Source organism: Cnephaeus nilssonii, assembly GCF_951640355.1.
Source record: "Cnephaeus nilssonii genome assembly, chromosome: 6".
NCBI classification, from domain to species: Eukaryota; Metazoa; Chordata; class Mammalia; order Chiroptera; family Vespertilionidae; genus Cnephaeus; species Cnephaeus nilssonii.
Genome location: NC_137077.1, coordinates 85,586,614 through 85,603,545, shown reverse-complemented (window position 1 = coordinate 85,603,545; position 16,932 = coordinate 85,586,614). Strand labels below are relative to the sequence as shown.

Genomic DNA, 16,932 nt, shown 5'->3' with positions numbered 1-16,932 from the left:
GTGTGTCAAGGAGACCGGAGGGGCCCCGGGGAGGGAGGCCTTTGGCTGCAGCTCGGACATTTTTAGACCTGTGGAGATTTCTAGAATCACCAAGCCAGGTCCTGTGGGGATCCTGAGCCACACTCATTGTTTCCATGGAAACAAAAGAAATTTCTGAATTAAAATAGAACGTAACCTATGGACATCACCCTTAAAAAAAAAAAAGGTCTGGGTTTCATCTGTTTCCTGAGCTGGGGCCAGCTTTTGCTGCTGTCTCCTTTATGGAATTTAGAACAAGGAGCTAAAGGAAAACTCCTAAAAGGGGAAAGACTTCCTCTCTGAGTCCAGACAGGCGGGAGTGAACCGGTTTCAAAGGAGCAAGTTCTAACTAGCAGCTCTGCTCATGACATTGGAGACCCCACACTGAGCGTTTTTAATTGGGCTCTGAGATTTTCTTCCTGTTTTCCAGTGCAACTGTCTGGACTTTAAATTACAGGGGGAACAGCCCAGGAACAGAAAAGCTGGTCTCACCTGCTCTCGGGCCTGCCGCAAACCGGAGAGGAGCGGTGCATGTCTGAGATTTCCAGTGTGGCCTCAGACCTGCTGGTTGGGATCATCCTGAAAAGATATGGAGGAAGGGCACAGCACATGAGCAGTACAAGCACCGAGTGGAATCTTTATCCCTTTCGGGTTCATCAGTCTGTCACTGTCACTACTGGTAAATCAAGCATGTCGTCTTTTCCTCCAGCTCAGTACCTGGCATCGAGAGCACAATGTCATGGAAGGACTCTCCCCCCCCCCCCCTCCCCCGCAGCTGTGGTCAGAATTCAGGTTCTGGTCCTGATTCTGCCTCAGTGAGCTGTGTGACCTTAAATAAGTTGGTTACCTTCTCTGGGCTTCATGTTACTCATCAGTAAAGGGAGAGAAGAGGCGATGGTAGATGACTATTTTTTCCCTTTTTCTTTTCTTTTTTTTTAAATTGTGGTAAAAAAACACAACATAACATTCATCATCATAACCGTTTTAAAGTGTACAGTTCAGTGGTGTTAATGTCATCCCATTGCTGTGAAACAGAGCTCCAGAGCTTTTTATAGAATGGGAATTCTATACCCATTAAGCATCAACTCCCAGCCCCTAGTAGCCACCATTCGACTTTCTGTTTCTATGAATTTGACTGCTTCTGTTCCTGGGCTGTAAATGGAATCACACTGTACTTGCCATTTTGTGACTGGATGTTCTACTTAACACAATGCCTTCAAGGTTCATCCATGTTGTAGCTTGTATCAGAATTCCCTTTCTTTTAAAGGTGGAATAATATCCTTTTTTATGTATATAGCATATTTTGTTTATCCAGTCACCTGCTGATGGACATTTGGGTTTTTCCAGTTCTTGGCTATGGTGAGTAATGCTGCTATAAACGTGGGTGTACAAGTATTTGTTCTAGTCCTTGCTTTCAATTCAGGAAGTAGGATTGCTGGATCACATGGCAGTTCTATTTTAAATATTTTGAGAAACTAGTACCATACTTTTTGCCAGGGTGGCTGCACCATTTTACATTCCCACCAGCAGACTACAAGAGTTGCAATTTACTTACATCCTTGCTAACACTTATGGGTGTGGGGTGATAACTTACTATGGTTTTGATTTGCATTTTTCTGATGGTTAGTGATGCTGAGCATCTTTTCATGTGCTTATTGGTGATCTGTATATCATCTTTGGAAAAAACGTCTATCCAAGTTCTTTGCCCACATTTTAGTTCAGTTATTTGATATTTTTTGCTGTTGTTGAGTTGTATACTGGATACTTCTATTGACTGTCCATCTTTAACATTTATAGCTGTAGATTCTTACTGTCTTAAACCAACTTTTTCATTTCTTTTCTTTCAAGGGACAGATAATGGTTACATGCCATTGGATATATTTGCAAAAAAAATTAAATCTATCAATGACTCTGACAGACCTTTTTTCTGTTCTTTCTTTCCTTTTTTTCTCATGCTGGGTTTTTGCTGCATGTGACAGGAAGTGAAGGTGTATTGTTCAGGATTTAATATAATGGGATGCCCATCACTTGAGGAAAAGTGTGGAGTGGGAATGTTTTTCCTTCTAAAGCAAGTGCTTCTTTGGGACTGACTATATGCTGATAAATTTTCTAAGTACTTTATATGTATTAACACATTTACTCCTCAAAGAAGCCACAACCTTATGAGGTAAGTACTAGTAGTATCCTCATTTCAGAATGATGAAACTGAGGCACAGAGAGAGCAAAAAACTCCCTTAAGGTTACACAGCTAGTAAGTGGAGGCCAGAGGTCTCTCTGCCTCCTGTCCCTCGAATCCTTGGCCACCGCCTTGGTTGCAGACCTTGTTAGTGTTTATTCTATTACATCATATCATCCCAGGATGCTTTTTGTCTCCTGTCTTCCTCCCTCACATTTCAACTGTGCCCTCTGGAACCTATTCCATTATAAATAGAGTCCCTATATCCTTACCATTTCTACTCAAGTTTTCCTGTCTTCTTCTGTCAATGAAGACCTTAGTCTCCCCTGAGATTCCTGCTTCCCTTGTATTCTTCTCAAGGGAATGGGGCTCCTTCTCACATACCCTCCGCCCCTCAGGCTGGAAGTTGGAATTAATGTCTCCCTTGCTCTCCAAAGCTGTTGCCAGACCACTGTTCCACCCTCTCCTATAAAATTACCTTTGACTTTGAGGCTCACATCTCATCCCTATGTTATCCCTGTCATGTGCCAACCTGCTGATCAGTGTGTGCATTCACGAAAGATTTTGGCAGCAGGCTCATGACCTTTGTCTCCCCCAAATTCTGCAAACTGTCAACCTGGGTGAGTTCAGAGTCTAGGCAATGGCCCTCCTGACCCACTGGCTCCTCTGATCTTGACCTTCAAGCCCAGTGTTTTTACTTGGCTTCTACTTTGCCATGCTGGACTTTTAACAGCACTGCCCTGTGGTGTCATCACCCAGGACTGTCCCATCCTGAAATTTTAAGCTCCATTGTCCTTCCATTTCATCTATGCCTTCACTTCCATGGAGGTGTTCAGATCCTAGATTCTTTCATGTTCACTCATTCTATATTCCCCTCTTCATTTAACCCAGACCCTAGGGTGATCATCTGAACCAATTCTTTCATTAACATCCTCAGAAGTATTTACACCCACCTCCACCTTCTTTCCTCCTGTTTTGTAGAATGAAATACCTCTCTTCCCTTCAGATTCAACCTGTGCCCCACCCTCTTTCTCTGGGGTCCTGCTCTGTCAATCATTTCCTTTCTGCTCTGTATCTGCACCCTCTGCCCAGTTTCCTATGAACATGCTCAACTCTCTCCATTCTCCATCCTTCCCTTGGCCCTGCACCCTTATCTCCACTTATGTCCAAACTTGCTCCCTCCCCTTCTCTGAATTTCTAGAAAGAGGGTCTCTATTTACTTATCTTTTTATTTTTTACCTCTCAGTCCACAAAATTTGGCTTCTCTTCACAAAGAATTTAGGTACATGTGAGGCTGATTTAGAAACTTGAAGTAGTGAATGGCTGATTACTTCCACTGACTCAGTGGAAGGGAAGGCTAGGTTGTCTACAAGAATACAGGGCAAGGAGATGGGTGGGCTTGAGTAAGTTCACCCTTTGCATGGTAACATTTGCTATCTGTCTGAGGGAGAAAGAGAGTGGAAAAGGGTTATCAAGCACCACTCCGTGCATCCCAATTGAAGGTTAACTTGCACAGTGCCAGGAACATAGAAGATATTCTGCAAAGGAATTCCCCCTCTCTCTTTCCTTCCCTTTGGAGCTTAGTTTTTCTTTTTGTACATCACGAGGTTGGACCAAATGATCATCAAATTCCTTTCAGCTCTGTCTTTATACAACAAAGTTTCTCCTAGCAATATCTTGAGTGTGTAACCACCCTGGAGACAAGCCTTTCAAAAACTGCTCACAAAAAGGCTTGTGTTCTTTCCACAGATCATTCTAAGCAAATATCAACAAAAAATGTTTTTTAAAAACATTGAGACTCATTGCATAATAGCTTGTTCCCTCATTGTGCCTCTTCTTGTGTGTGTGAGGATTAAATCAGCGATGTGATTTCCATCCAAGTTAGTATATGTGCATTTCAAAGGGATTTTGAGGGTTTAACACCTCAACCTTAAGGAGTAACTGTGATTTGGACGAATTTTGGACTACATAATAAAAGGCTGATGGTTTTTAGACAGATGGGGGCTTTTGTGGACAGAGCTAGACAAAAAGAGTAGGAAAAGAATGCAGAATTCAATCAGGCAGCAAAGGGATTAGTTGAATCCAGCCTAGGCTAGGGGTTGCTGAATTCCATCTACCCAAATTAAGCTTCTTTAAAAAGGGCCAGTATGTTTGCTACTTCAGGAGAATGTAGCACATTCTAACCCTAGAAGATTTTCTTGTGGTTTCAATATAAAATGAGTAACATTTTAATCTTGAGATTTTAAGTGGAAAGGTATAAGAGATGTTGATTAAGTTTGTAAAGAGAACTGGAATATGTAACAAAACCCAATTTACAATATTTTTACATTTATTTGATTAGAATTGTAACCTGAGACCTTTAAATGCTAGGGAACTTTTTGCTTGTTATTATCACAAATTAAGACAATATAAGACATTGGAGGCATGTGAAAATAAATTCCAATATATTACATTTATAAATGCAGTTTAAAATTAAGACTAGTTAATCGATTAAATTTGTAAGTGGGACTGATTAAGCAATTTAATTTGTCAACTGGAGTTTCTAAAAACTTGTCGGAGAAAATTTGAAAGCTATATTCTTATTTTACTAGTTTTATAAATACTGTCATAGCTTGGACTAAAAGTAATAAAAATCAGGTTTTAAAATTTGTAACTTTGGCCACTTGAATATTAATTTAAGAGCCAAGTAACTACTCCTTCCTATTGACAAGGCCCCCATTAGGAACAGGAAAAGCCAACACAGGAAGGACGAAAATGTCTGGAGTGGCTGGTCGAGGAGAGCTGTCTGCAGAAAAGTAGTGCCCCTGGGATGAAATGGCAGATGTAATGCGGAGACCAGAGTGTACTCGGTGTAATGAGGGTTGTGACTTAATATTTTCTCTTTCATTTTTATAATATGACTAGAGGCCTGGTGCACAAAATTCGTGCACGGGGGGTGGGGTGTCCCTCAGCCCAGCCTGCACCTTCTCCAATCTGGGACCCCTCGAGAAATGTCCGACTGCCCATTTAGGCCCGATCCCAATAGGAAAAGTAAAACTGAATGTATCCCAATTAGTTATCAGGAAGTGGTTAGGGGGAGTGGTTAAGGGGTGATCAGGCTGGCAGGCAGAAGTGGTCCTAAGAATAGACTAGTAGTTCCTAAACCTGACTAGCCATCATAGTCCCTTGAAGAGATGTTTTTAAATATTCTAGGCTTAACAATCCACATTCAAATTCTGATTCAGTTGCTCAGGTGCTGTTCATGGTCAGCCTCACTGGGGGCAGCTGTTGTAAGACCAGTGATGAGTTTACTATCCTGTACTGATTACTTAAAGAAGGAGGTGTATATTTATTTACTTGTTTTTATTATAACACAGAAACCATTTAGAGTTCTTCCATATTACAAGCAAGCAGAAGGCCTAACTACTATAGGTTCTAATGGTCTTTAAACAATTTGTCTTGCCTTTCTCTCTGTCTCTCTGGTCTTTTCCTTCTTCTTCTCCATATTTCTCTGTAATACTCTCTAATAGGCTAGCTCGGGCTCTTTTTACTGAATATCTGTCCATGTTGTTTTTATATTTTTCAGGAAAAGTAAAACTGAATATATCCCAATTAGTTATCAGGAACAAGGTGCTAATAATTTATCTTCCTGTCCTGGATGAATGATAGAAGAATCTATTATGTGCCAGACAGAAGGCAGGCAGTTTTGCAGGTATGTTACTTCATTTCCTCAACCCTGGGAGGTGGGAGTTTGTCTCAGAAGAGTTAACTGTATTGCCCAGAATGAATCTGCTCAAAGCAGACTAATTTTAGCTTTCTTCATCACCAGCAAACATTGATTGAGCACCTAGCACAGGCCGGACACCAAGACCTGAGCTTGCTAATTAGATCACGCTGCTCTTTGTTCGGCACACTGTGGCTTGTGGTATTGATTAAACCACCGCATTAAAAGTAAACCTTAAAACTTAGATTTTTATTTAGCTTTAAAAAAAATATTGTATTCGCTTCAATCCCACAAGTCCTAAAATTTTAAAAATGAAAAAAAGCACAAAGGAGAATCTAAAGATTATCAATACTTCTATTAGAGAAAATCACTGTTAACTGTATCATGTGTCTGACCTGCTTTTTGCTGAACTCACAAGCACATACCATCCTTAGACTTTTAAAACACAATCTGACCATTCAAGGTTTATATACCATTTTCTATTTTTCCACAGTGGTTGTAGCATGTATAATGGCTGTATGAATCAGGGTTTCATTTTTTAACTGGCCATAATTTATTTTTCAACCACTCCCTGATTGTTGAATACTTGGACTATTTTCATTGCCACTTTTAAAAACAAGTGTTAAAGAGCAGACTAATTGTTGCCAGAGGGGAAGTGGGTAGGGGGACTGGATGAAAGAGGTAAAGGGATTAATAAGTACAAATTGGCCCTGGCCAGTGAGCTCAGTGGTTGGAGCATCAGCCCACTCACCTGGGTTGTAGGTTTGCTCCCTGGCCCTGGTCAGGGCAAATGCAATAGGCAACCAGTCCATGTTTCTCTCTCTCTCTTTCTCCCTCCTCCCCTCCCTTCTTTCCACTCTCCCTGAAAAGCCATGAAAAGATATTCTCAGGTGAAGATTAACAACAAAAAAGTACAAATTGGTACTTATAAAATAGTCATGGGGATGTAAAGTACAGCACAGGGAATATTGTCAATAATATTGTAATAACTATGTATGGTGTCAGGTAGATACTGGAAATAATGGGGGGAACACATTGTAAAGTATGTGATTATCTAACCACTATGCTATACACCTGAAACTAATACAAAATAATATTTAAAGTAAATTTTAACTAAAAAATAAAAAGAGAAAATAAATAAAAACAAGGCTGTGTTATCTACTCCAGCTGTCCTTTAAATATTAAGGCTATAGGCAAATAGTTTTAAACATGAAGAAGTCAGAATATAGGTATTTATGATCCCATCCTGAGATGATGGGGGAAATAGCAGCAAAAACACTGATAATGAGCACTGATTCTATGTAACTCTAGGTCTAAGACTTAAACAAAGGTGGGGAAAAGGTGGAAGAATAGCAGAAAAGGAAAAGAGGAAGAAAAATAAGGCCCTTGGTTGGCAGGGTGGTGGACAAAAGCTGCTTCATTATAGAAGAAACAGATCTAGTAAGACAATTAGGTATTATAAAATTACAATATCACCATTTTTTATTTTCTAGTCAAATAATAGATCTAGGCAATGATTGTCAAACCATTGCTAAAACCACTAGGTAAAAAGTTGATGAGAAAATGTAAAATCTAGGAACTAGACTGAGAACACTTGAATCCACTAAGCAATGTACACATCACTAAAGTGGAGCAAACAGTCTTTAAGTGTATTTGATGTGATTTAATATGAAGCACAAAGAGCCAGTTATAAAGCATTCTTGCCTCTTCCTTAAAAGAACCCGAATCCCATCAAGACTTTAGCTCTAAGTACCAGTTTACAGGGGATAGAGGAACATATTAAATGACAGAAGAAAAATACAATAAGCCAAATCCAGAATATGAGAAATTTTGCAGGTCAACATGACCTGATTTTTTTTTCAATAAATAAGAAGCATAATGAAAAGTGAAGAAATTATTATAAATTACAGAGACTTAAGAGAAATAACAATGATATCCAATATATAAAAAATTTGGATCCAAATTTAAATAAATTATGAAAGTAATTTTTCACATTTTGAAATTACACATGAAGGGGTATTAGATGATATTAAAAATTATTGCTAACTTGGATGGTAAAAGAATGATATGAGGGTAATGTTAATTTTTAAAATCCTTTTTTTAAATGATTCAAACCAATGTATTTAAGAGTCAAATAACAGGATGGCTGGTATTTGCTTTAAAATATTTTAGCAGAAATAATGATGAGGTAAATAAAACAAAAATTGGACAAAGTGTTGATAAACAATAAAGTTGGATAGTGGATACATGGTGGGTCATTATATTATTCTCTTTACATTTGTATATGTTTGAAAACTTACATTACAAATGTATTTTAAAGCTATAATGAAGTTTGAAATACATATACCTTTGTATGCATTTCTGATTATATATTAGGAATAAATTCTGATTACATATTAGGAAAATTTCCTGTAAGTTGAATTGTGAGGTCAAAGAGTATGCATTTTTTGAAAAATTTTGCTATTATATAGTAGCTTTCTGCCTTAGCTGGTTTGGCTCAGTGGATAGAGCATTGCCTGAAGATTGAAGGGTCCCGGGTTCAATTCCAGTCAAGGGCACATGCCCAGGTTATGGGCTCAATCCCCAGTAGGGGATGTGCAGGAGGCAGCTGATCAATGATTCTCTCTCATCATTGATGTTTCTATCTCTCTCTTCCTCTCTGAAATCAATAAAAAATATATTTAAAAAAAACATAGTAACTTTCCCTGAAATATTTAATTCCTATCAAAGAAATCTCAATCATCAATGAACACATGGGGTAATTTTTATTTGTTTTGTTATTTGCCAAGAGAAAGTTGTCGATGTCTCTTGTGATGACTGTCCTGATTCTTATAGAATTACTAGAGGCCCAGTGCATGAAAATTTGTGCACTGGGGTGGGGACCCTCAGCCCAGCCTGCCCCCTCTCACAGTCTGGGAGCCCTCAGGGGATGTCCTACTAACGGCTTAGGCCTGCTCCCAACAGGGCGCAGTCTGGCCTCCCTCTGCAGGAGGTGACCAGGCCAATCAGGGGAAGGCACCACCCCTATCACCCTACTGCTGCTGTTGCCACTGCTGGCAGCCGCGGCTGCGAGGACTGAGCCCCGGGCCTCACAGCTACCATGGCTCAAGGCTGCCTGAGCCCCGGGCCTCGCAGCCACCGGGGCTCACAGCTGCCTGAGCCCTGAGCCTCGCAGCTGCCGGGGCTCATGGCTGCTGGAGCCCATGGCTGCCTGAGCCCCGGCCGGCCCTCACAGCTGTGAGAGCCGCCCCGCTCTGCCGCGCCGTGAGAGCCTCTGCTCCCGGGCCAGGGGGAAGGACCGAGAGGTGCTCAATGCACCTCATGGTGACCCATTGTTTGGTTGTTCTGGTTGTCACGGACACTGGCCTTTTATATATATAGATTCCTCATTACTACCTTGTGGATGCTGAACTGGTTACAAGCCTGGGTATGTGCTTTTTACCAAATAACACTTCTGTTTAGATTTGGAGTAAGACATTGAGTTGGCTTCCATTATTCTACTTTTTTAGTTCAGAGACTGTAGGTTTTTATTGCTTATACCATGCACATCTGGAAGATATTCTATAATGTCTGAGAATCACTGAGCCGTGATTTTTTTTCTGAGAGAAGTGGAAGAGACTCAACACAGGTGGAAGTTATGCTTGTGGAAAACAAAAGTATCAAAAGGCAGTAGGAGGATGAAAGGACCAATAGGAGAGGGCCTCCGAGTGTTTTAGGCAGAGTGTGGTAGTCGGAACTCTAAGGAATGGGGACGTGGGGAAGAAGAAGTTTTTTCTTAGCACCCCTGTGCTAACGTTTTGGCAACTTTGTCCAACATACAAGATATCTTAGTTGCAAGAGAGAAAAACATAAAATTCGCAATTATTTCCCTTCCTACTCTATTACTGTCCATCTCCACCTGCCCCTCACCTGCCAGGGCTGCTCTTTATCTAAGATTAAAATTGGAAGTTTTAGAAAAGTGTCACTTGGGTTTGTTCAGGCCCTGTTTTGCAGGAAGCATGTCAAAGTGCCAGTCAACATGCTCCGCTTGACAGCCAGAAGGTACAAAGTGAGAAAAACACATGCATATTGGGAAACGGTTTTGTCACAAAATTGAAGTTCAAAGGTTGTGTGAATACTCACTGATAAATGTGATTTTGAAAGGCAGTTTGTAGCTTGCATTTGTCCTAGACCCAAAATGTTGTATGGAGAAACTCTTTGCATCATAAGGGGGTTATAGTTACCCCAGATATTCCCCCGGTTATTCGAGCTGGTGTTGCCTCATTGTACTAGGTGAGTTTCTATCTCCTAGTTCCTTCTGAGAGATCTTTGTTAGAAAGATACCTGTGGTCTGGCGGTGGAGTCTTCATAGGAGTGTTGATGCCCCTGCAGGCTGGAGGTTGAGGTGGTAAGAAAATCAGTTTGCAGTAGCTCCAGTCTCACACCCTACAAAATATCTGGCACCATGCAGAGAGCTAGGTCCTCTCTCTTCACATAAGATCTCTAAAGACCTAGCTTTCATGGAGCTGCCAAGAAAGTATTTTCATCGGTCCACAGCAAACCCAGAGACAAATTTATTTGTATTCAATTCTGGTTGAAATGAATTGAAACCAATTAAAGCCAGCTTTCATAAGATTTAAAAGAAGGAAAGAAGGAAGGAAGAAAAGAAGGGTGGAAGGGAAAAGAGAGGAGGAAGGAAGACTTTTTATAAAGACAATATTTCTCACAGAGACCAATGCATATTTGTACCTGAGCCTCAGAAGGCATTTGGGATCCAGGAGTTGGAAAGTCAGGGGACTCACTCTTTTTCTCTCATCTGCTTTGTCATTTTTTAGTAGACTATGCTCTGAGTTCACATGTTATAAATACAGCCACCTGAAGAGACTGTCTTAAAATCTTAGTGCCAATCTCATTGGCTCAGCTTGAACCATGTGTTAACTTCTGGCCCAATCATTGATGGCCCAAGAGGAGAGAAAAGAGTACATATTGCAAATATAGCCACCCCGTGTAGTTCTCAGAAAGGGAAGAATGGTAGTAAGCAGGGCAGAAGTACTAAAAGTCACCTTGTGCTGTGTTATCATTTAGATGTGTTTACCCACCATCCTTGGCCCTACTTTTTCATTTACGAACTGTGTAGTATATACCTGTGGTGGGCATGATTATGAGTTAGTGCCACAGAGACACTAAGAAGAATCAGACATGTCCTATCAACTTGAGAAAATAGGACATTTTGAAATTATAATAGAAATTATATTATACTAGATGCCCGGTGCATGAAAATTCATGCACTGGAGGGGGGTCCCTCAGGCCGGCCTGCCCCCTCTCACAGTCCGGGAGCCCTCAGGGGCAGCAGGCGACCTGGTGATCAGGGGAAGGCAACGCCCCCATCACACCTCTGCTGCTGCCACTGCCGGCAGCGCAAGCCTCGGCCGGCCCTGGTTACCTGAGCCTCAGGCGGCCCTGGGTGGCTGGGCAGTTCCCATCCAAGGCTTGCCTGTGCCTCAGGCTGGCCCTGGGTGGCTGGGGGACTGAGGGGACTGGGGGACTCAGGAGGCAGGCACACAGAGTGGCTGGACCCGCCTGGGGGCGGGCCCAGCCATGCCACGTGCCTGCTGCCCCGGCGTTCTGAGGGGACTGGGCGCCGCCAACTTGTGGCCTGGGCGCCGCCATCTTTGAGGGTGTGGCAGTCAATTAGCATATTCCCTCCTTATTGGCTGTGGGTGCCGCCATCTTTGTGAGGGTGTGATGCTCAATTAGCATATTCCCTCTTTATTAGATAGGATTAACATATAGATTATGATATTACTCTTAATATATTGTGTTAATGAAATATTTATATATTAATCATATTAATAAAATGAATTTAGAAATGAAATTGCACTCCAAGGTATTCAGCAGAAATGACCATGGTAAAAACTAGCACAAGTCTGTTTGCAGAGGATGTGATTGGAGAATCACAGCATTTCTTACAAGTCATCTGCAGAGCCTTCCTTTCAATTGAGGAACCCCTTTTACAATACTGGTGGCAGACGCAGTCCTCCAGCCTCCGCGTGAGTGCATTAGGAATGCTTTGTGAGGCAGAGTGCCCTTTTCATTGCTGCACAATGTTAACTATTAGGCTATTCTTCCTTGTAATAAAACAAAATGAGTCTCCTCATAATTTCTGATCATTGATTCTCCCTCTGAGCATCCATTACATGCGACAGCTTAGGCAATATATGAAAACGTATGATGGCTCCACCCACCCCCCCTTTCCTAATCCAAAGAGTTGACTATTTTCTACCCTAAATTTTCCCAAATTCTACAATGTTACTTAGAAGACCTATTTAGATTCCTCTTGAACTCATTCCCCTCATCTGAATCTTTTTTCTATAGACTTCTTAAATAAAAGGGAGCCAGACCTGGGCACTATATAAGGCTTGAATGTGTAGATTATAGAGATAATTCAATGTGCTATTTCTATGATTGTGGGTAAGAAAGATGGCTTTTGGAGATGGTGGGCCTGCATCTTCAAGAAATCAGGGTGTTTGTGTGTTGTTTTTTTTAAAAAATATATTTTATTGATTTTTTACAGAGAGGAAGAGAGAGGGACAGAGAGTCAGAAACATCGATGAGAGAGAAACATCGATCAGCTGCCTCTTGCACACCCCCTACTGGGGATGTGCCCGCAACCAAGGTACATGCCCTTAACCGGAATCGAACCCGGGACCCTTGAGTCCGCAGGCTGACGCTCTATCCACTGAGCCAAACCGGTTTTGGCTGTTTGTGTGTTTTTATGAAATCAGACTTCTGCCCAACTAATAGCTAACCCTATACTATCTCATGCAATGCTGTTTGTAGACCACTTGCATCCAGATTAATGGAGATTGTTTATTAAAAAATAAAGAATGATGTTCTCCTGATGTTTCTTACATAGGCTGAAATTTCAGAATTATCAATATGGTAATAAAGAATACAGGGTTTCCCAACTTCAAGCTGTGTGACTGTGGGCAATTTACTTGCCTTCTCATCTGTAAAATGAGGATAATAACTCTTTAGAGGATGGCTTACTAAAACGATAATATATGTGTAGTAGACACTGTTGCTTATCTCAATTGCCATTTCATAGCCCATCCTTGTTTGGGTAGGGAGGTTACCGTTCCATGTGTTCAAGGAAGGTGAGCGAGGGGTGAATTACGATTGGTTTGTGTGTGGGTAAGTGAATTGATCCTGGACAACGAAATGTGAGGAAAACCTCTAGGGACCTTCTGGGTAGGATTTCCCCAACCAATAGAAAGAGACGTGTAGGAAGTGTTGAAGTCTCTGTGTGGCACCTGGAATCACTGCAGCCATTGTGCAAACACCAAGGGAGATGCTGCCCACGTGTTTGGAATGGCAGAGTTGAAGGATGGGTCCTCTATGATGTTGTTATGCTGCTCAATCAACCAACTCTGGGACCACCCACTCCTCACCAATGGTTATAAGATAGGAGACCCCTAATGTTTAAGCCTGTTTTAATTAAGTTCTCCTACTTGCAACTGAAAGCATTCTAATGGGCATGGCATGTAATGTCCTTAGCATAGTGCCTAAAGCATAATATTTGCATAACAAATGGCAGCTATCATTATTTTGTTATTATTATTAACAGAAATATTGGTCTTCTTGTCTATTAAATTTAGGACAGGGATTATAGTGCCAATCCTATTATAAGGCACATCTCAAAAATATTTGCTGAAAGTTTGCAGTAATTGTCCCTGGTTTCCACTATTTATTTATTTATTATTGGAATCATGTGGTTCCATGTGTATCAGAGCTCCTTCCTAGCCTTGACTTTTTCACAAATTTGACAAAATTTTCAGCTTTTTTGCCCTAGCCAGTTTGGTTCAGTGGATAGAGCATCGGCCTGCAGACTGAAGGGTCCCAGGTTCGATTCTGGCCAAGGGCACATGCCTGGGTTGCAGGCTTGATCCCCAGTAGGGGGCGTGCAGGAGGCAGCCGATCAAATGATTCTCTCTCATCATTGATGTTTCTATCTCTCTATCCCACTCCCTTCCTCTCTGAAATCAATAAAAAAATATATTTTTTTAAAAAGATGGTTATACCCTAGCCGGTTTGGCTCAGTGGATAGAGCATTGGGCTGTGGACTGAAGGGTCCCCAGTTTGATTCCGGTCAAGGGCACATGCCCGGGTTGTGGACTTGATCCCCAGTAGGGGGCCATGCAGGAGGCAGCTGATCAATGATTCTCTCTCATTATTGATGCTTCTAAATCTCCCTCTCCCTTCCTTTCTGAACTCAATAAAAATATATTTTAAAAGATGATTATAATTTGAATAGGAAGACATAGGTTTCTATGTTGGTGGTCAGAACACATCATGACAGAATTATTCTAGGGAACAATACTAATTTCATGATTTGTCCTGGGTGATCCCACGTTAAGCATTGTAAAGGCATTTGGAGGGCAGCTTGTGCATGTAAGGAGTTGGAAATTCTTCCTGTAAATTCCTGGAGGTTTTTGTTGGTGAGGTATCTGAGACAGGTAGCTGAAGTTGCCCTGCCCAAGGTCATTCAATGGTGGTGTGACCACAGCGGGATTAGCATTCACAGTCACAGTGTCTGGAATTCCTGTGCGTGACTAGACTCTGCTATATGATGTTACTTGGGGGTAACTGTGATTATTGTGGCAATAATATCTTCAGAGAACAAGGGGAAGGACAATGGTGGAGTCAAAGTCTGTGTCATTTCTGCTGAATTTACTTAAAAGTATCTTTCTAGAATTTTATGACATGAGAGCTGCAAACATTTGGCAAATTGTAGACTGCATTCTTTTTTTTCTTTCTTTTTTTTTACTTTCTCTGCTTTTTAGAAAAATCTATTGTTGAAAGTATTACATCCTCCTTTCCCCCTCATTAACCTCTTGACTGCATTCTCTTTTAGCTCCATTGCTTAATTTTCTTTTTAAAAAAATATATTTTATTGATTTTTTACAGAGAGGAAGGGAGAGAGATAGAGAGCTAGAAACATCGATGAAAGAGAAACATCAATCAGCTGCCTCCTGCACACCTCCTACTGGGAATGTGCCTGCAACCAAGGTACATGCCCTTGACCGGAATCGAACCCGGGACCTTTCAGTCCGCAGGCCAACGCTCTATCCACTGAGCCAAACCGGTTAGGGCTCCATTGCTTAATTTTCATTTATTCTACTGTTTAGTTGTATCACAACGTCCTGTATTTCTTTTGAATTCCTAGCGGATGTGCCAGGCCAGTGCTTTCTTTTATGGCTGGTTTATCAAGCCATATTTGTTCAGTATATAAAGAGGCTGACTCCTTTTTGCCTCCAGAAACTAGTGTTATTACTTGGAGTATACGTGTTATGTATGAAACAAGTGTTATTGGATTGAAGAATTGCTGCTTCTTGTTAGGAGATTCATTTCATTCCCATTACTCCCAACTTCATACTCACAGCACTGAGAATTTCAAGTGGAGCATGTTGAGGTAGACTCCATTTCTTCGCATCACTTATGTACTTAATTTTTAAATTGTTTCGTAACCCTATTGAGTGTTTTGTAACTAAATTAACAAGGTTCGAATGAACTGCCCAGCTCCTATGGAAATCAAGTACAAGAACATGAGATTTTTTATTACACACAATCCAACCAATGCGACCTTAAACAATTTTATAGAGGAACTTAAGTGCAGAGTTAGCACAATAGTGAGAATATGTGAAGCAACTTAGGATGCTACCCTTGTGGAGAAAGAAGGCATCTGTGTTCTTGACTGGCCTTTTGATGATGGCGTACCACCAACCAATCAGACTGCTGATAGCTGGTAAAGTCTTATAAAAATTAAGTTTTGTACCAGCTGGTGTTGCTCAGTGGTTGAACCATCAACCCATGAACTAAGAGGTCGTGGTTCGATTCTCTGTCAGGGCACATGCCTGGATTGTGGGCTAGATCCCCAATAGGGGGTGTGCAGGAGGCAGCCAATCAATGTTTTCCTATCATCTATGTTTCTTTTAAAAAAAAAAAAAATATATATATATATATATAGTTGATTTTACAGAGAGGAAGGGAGAGGGATAGAGAGTTAGAAACATCGATGAGAGAGAAACATCAATCAGCTGCCTCCTGCACACCTCCTACCGGGGATGTGCCCGCAATCAAGGTACATGCTCTTGACTGGATTCGAACCTGGGACCTTTCAGTCCACAGGCCGATGCTCTATCCACTGAGCCAATCCAGTTAGGGCCCTATCATCTATGTTTCTATCTCTCTCTCCCCTTCACTCTCTCTCTAAAAAAATCAATAAAAACATATTTTTTATCATTTCATTGTGTTTATTTATTTTAAATATATTTTTATTGATTTCAGAGAGGAAAGAAGAGGGAGAGAGAGAGAGAGAGAGAGAGAGACATTGATGATAGGAAAACATTGATTGGCTGCCTCCTATTGGGGACCTAGCCCACAATCCAGGCATGTGCCCTGACTGAGAATTGAACCACGACCTTCTATAAAAACATATTTTAAAAAATTAAGTTTCGTGAAGAACCTGGTTGTTGTATTGCTGTTCGTTGTGTTGCAGGCCTTGGGAGAGCTCCAGTGCTTGTTGCCCTGGCATTAATCAAAGGTGGAATGAAATATGAGAGGCAGTACAGTTCATAAGACAAAAGCGGCATGGAGCTTTTAACAGCAAGCAACTTTTGTGTTTGGAAAAGTATTGTCTTAAAACGTGGCTGCGCTTCAAAGACTCCAACGGTCATAGAAACAACTGTTGCGTTCAGTAAAACAGGGGTGCCTGATGCCATTGCCTTGGAAGTGGAACTTGAGACGGGATCTAATTTGTCATACATATTAGCCAACATGTTGGCTTGGTGAATAAATTGAATGAAGCGCCCATAGGAGTACTGAAAAGCAGTTTTACCAGGCCACGAGTTTGACAGAACTGCAACCTCTATTTTGGGTTACGATTCACCTATTTTGACACTTAACAGAAGATTCTTACTGTTCAGCATTTAAAATGTGCTTATCATTTGTACCAATTGACTTTTCCTGAAATCATGCGGTATTGAGGTAGTCTATT

General features: G+C 41.2%; 1 pseudogene across 1 annotated transcript; it reads left to right on the top strand.

Annotated features, from left to right (window-relative positions):
- The first annotated feature begins 15,442 nt into the window (after positions 1 to 15,442).
- On the top strand, positions 15,443 to 16,636 carry LOC307101933 (protein tyrosine phosphatase type IVA 1-like; annotated as a pseudogene). Its single transcript has 2 exons — positions 15,443 to 15,649; positions 16,389 to 16,636. The product of its transcript is annotated as a protein tyrosine phosphatase type IVA 1-like (transcript).
- Positions 16,637 to 16,932: the final 296 nt, after the last annotated feature.